Here is a 3,719-nt window from a genome sequence, read left to right as displayed (position 1 = left end):
CAGAAGTTCCTCCTGGATGCGGTCCTGCAAAGATTACAGGACCGACGTTCGCTGTCCCCTTGCGCTGCATGGAGACAATGAATGCTCCCTATAGAGATGTATTTTGTCACTGCATGTCTATGAGGAGATGTTGATTGGTGCGCATGTGCACTTTCTCTCTGATGCTTCCCTATGGGGAAGCATTGGATTGGCTGAGATCATCCGTACTGATGCTATTTTGTACATAAAAAACAAACAAACCCAGATTTAGATCCAGTGTCTTTTCAGACCTCCTCAGTCTCCTATTAGAGGGTAATCTCTACAGCCTGCTCAGCGTATAGCGCTTACACTGTAAGCATCGGGGGAGAAACACACTTGTTTCCATTGCTGTACTATGCGGCTAAACACAGTGACAGATCACAGAGCTTGCCACAGAGCTCCAGCTGCTTTCTGTGTGTCTGATCACAAACCATGGCTGAACACAGATGTTTGGGCACATCATTTTAAATGAACGTGACAGCACTCAGCAGCCAGGATTACATTATGGCCAGTGTAAAAGTCGCAGTAGTCACATAAGGGGATTGGGCTGGCTGTAGTTAAAGCCTTATGTAAGCAGTTCAGGGGGGATGTTTATCTCACAGCCAGGAACCCCAAACTGTCAAGACCTTGGAAAAGAAAGGATTGTCCCCCCTCTTCCACCAGTTGGACATCACTGACCTGCCCAGCATCCAGGCTCTCAGGGATTTCCTAAAGGACAAGTATGGGGGCATTGATGTACTCATCAACAACGCTGGCATTGCTTTTAAAGTTGCTGACACTACTCCATTTGGTACCCAAGCTGAAGTCACAAGGAAAACCGACTTCTATGGCACTAGGGTTGTTTGCAAGGAACTGCTGCCACTAATTAAGCCACACGGGAGAGTGGTCAATGTGTCCAGCATGACTGGCTACAATTCTTTGGGACGTTGCAGCCCAGAGTTACAGCAGGTCTTTCGTAGTGAGTCGATCAGAGAGGAGGAACTGGTCAAACTTATGGAAAGGTATGTAGAAGATGGCAAGCAAGATGTACATCAAAAAAGAAGGCTGGCCAAACACTGATTATGGTACATCTAAAATAGGAGTGACCGTGCCCTCTAAGATCCAAGCAAGAGAGTTAGACGCAACAAGAAAAGGGGATGGAATCCTATTTAATGCCTGTTGTCCAGGGTGGGTGAGGACCGATATGCCCCAAATGCTCCAAGCACCAGATAATGGTGCCTAGACTCCTGTTTATTTGGCTCTCCTGCTGCCTGATGCAAGGGCACCTCACGGGGAGCTAGTTAGCGAAAAGAAAGTGGTGAAGTGGTAACAATATGTTTTGGCTAACTAGTGGGTCAAATGAGCTCTGAAACTACAGTGTTTATATGCTAATTCCCATAAAACTGTATCAGCCACTTCATGACTGCATTTATTTTTTTATGGGTAAAAAAAAAAAAAAAAAAAAAAAAAAAAAATTGGGCTCCTGCTCACAAAGTGGGGCCCCAGGTATCAGCTGTTACCTGAATCTCTCCGGTATGATCAGGGATTTAACTCTGCTCACTAAAAACTGCCGGACATGCCGTGTGTATCGTTTTTTCCTGATGTAAAGGATCATTTAAGATTGGTCGTTTGTTCCTTTGCGGTCATATGTCGGAATACATCCGACAAAATACTTTTCCTCTTGCGGTCCAATGTCAGACTTTCCCTGGAGAGTACCGCCAACCCTGCCTGCCGAGTGCCTTGTTTGTGTTCGATGCGCTCAAGCTGGGAGGTCCCGGCATGAAGGATCGGCGGTACTCTCCAGGGAGAATCTGACATTGGACAGTAAGAGGTAAAATATTTTGTCAGATCACAAAGGGTTAAGAAGTTAGCCCATAAACAGGTTTTTCACTAAAGTTGGAACTGTTTGTAATTAAAAGTGAGTTCAAAATGAATTTTAAACTTGAAGGCCAAAAACACCAAACTGGAAAAATTCTCCACATCAGCTATGCTTCTATTTCGGCTACTTTGGCCTTGAATTTTATATTCTCATTGAATTCCCAGCTATTCTCACGTTAGTGAATAAACCTAATATTGGATAGCATGGGGTGTTTCCCAAGACAGTTAAACAGTGCAGAATATTATTAGTATTATTACTGACTTGTATAAAGCATTACATAATTCCACAGGGCTCTACAATTTCACAATGCTGCAGAGCCCCATTGTTTTAGAAGCTTGGCCTGTGTGTACTTCATCAAATCATGGCTCTGTGTTTGCTGGAAGCGGATATGTTAAAAAAAAAAAAAACTCTGTAAAGTACAAATATAAAAAAAAAAAAAAGTTCATCGTTTATTTATATCAATTAACAAAATTCAAAGTGAGTGCACAGAAGAAAAGTCTAAAAATTAAATTCAATATTTTGTGAGCACCTTCTACCTGCAGAACTGCATTGATTCTTATCACATGCACAAAGTCTGGGATTTGGTAGGCATACGGTCATGTACGCGATTAAGCAATTATACTAAACAGGTGCTAATGATCATTAATTAATATGTAGGTTGAAACACAATCATTAAGTGAAACAGAAGCAGCTGTGTGAGAGAAATAAAACTGGGTGAGGGACAGACAAACTGCTAACAAGGTGAGGTTGCGGAGGTTAGTTTAACCCCTTAAGGACCAAACTTCTGGAATAAAAGGGAATCATGACATGTCACACATGTCATGTGTCCTTGAGGGGCTAATGTGTGCGGTCATACGCCATGACAAGACTGAGCACAGTATAATAGTAGAAAATAAGCCAGGAACTCCAACTTGTTCCAAACAATGGGCAATTTTTATTGGACCCAAGACCCCTTAGGGCCTCCTAAATAAAGATGTTACATAAGGCTATTAATTGTGAATTTACATATATAAAAAAATTAATGGAGTAACACTTTCATTCTTTCAGTGCTGGAGGAATAATAGGAATAACAATTGGAAAAAATATCTGCATCCTTTTTAATCATATGTGTTTGTTTCTTTAATGTAGACTGTATCAAGGGGGAACATAAACATCATGTATCGTCTACAAAGAAGAAACACGACATTTTCATTGAGAAGGTCCGCGGCAGCTGATTGCTGTGAATAACAACAATATGCTTCATTCCCAGGATATGATAGGCGACCTGATATGGCAATTAATAAATATAGTAAGCGCTCCACTGTGTGGGTTACAATGCTGTGTGTATATCGTCTCCATAGGATGCTCAATAGGAAAATCCTATTACCAAGCTAGGGAAAATGATGTAGAAGGAAAAGAAACCCATAACACACAATAATTGGAATGCAAAAACTATTTTATTTATACATCATGTCGCATATAGCAGCACAAATAAAGTGCATAATGCAATTAATATAAATATTTATAAAAATTATAAATATCTAGCTACATATAATGAAAAAAAAGAAAAGATACCAAACACATAAATTAAGACAAAGTGCACGTATGTTAAAGGGACACTATAGTCACCGGAACAACTTCAGCTTAATGAGGTTGTTCAGGTGAGAACTATAGCTCCCTGCAGCCTTTCTCATGCAAACACTGTATTTTCTGAGAAAATACAGTGTTTACATTGAAAGCTAGGAACACCTCCAGTTGCAGTCACTCACAGTGAACCAGAGGGACTTCTGAGTTGATGGAGGCATAATTTGCCTCCATCCACTCAGATCTGCTGTGCATGAGCATCCTGTGATTCAGTATCTCC

The 3,719-nt window shown here is 41.0% G+C and overlaps 1 pseudogene; it reads left to right on the top strand.

Annotated features, from left to right (window-relative positions):
- The first annotated feature begins 522 nt into the window (after positions 1-522).
- LOC134615309 (carbonyl reductase [NADPH] 1-like) lies at positions 523-1,377 on the top strand (annotated as a pseudogene).
- The last annotated feature ends 2,342 nt before the right edge of the window (positions 1,378-3,719 follow it).

This window comes from Pelobates fuscus, chromosome 6, assembly GCF_036172605.1.
Source record: "Pelobates fuscus isolate aPelFus1 chromosome 6, aPelFus1.pri, whole genome shotgun sequence".
NCBI lineage: Eukaryota > Metazoa > Chordata > Amphibia > Anura > Pelobatidae > Pelobates > Pelobates fuscus.
The sequence above is the reverse complement of the archived record's forward strand: the minus strand, read 5'-3'. Positions and strand labels throughout refer to the sequence as shown.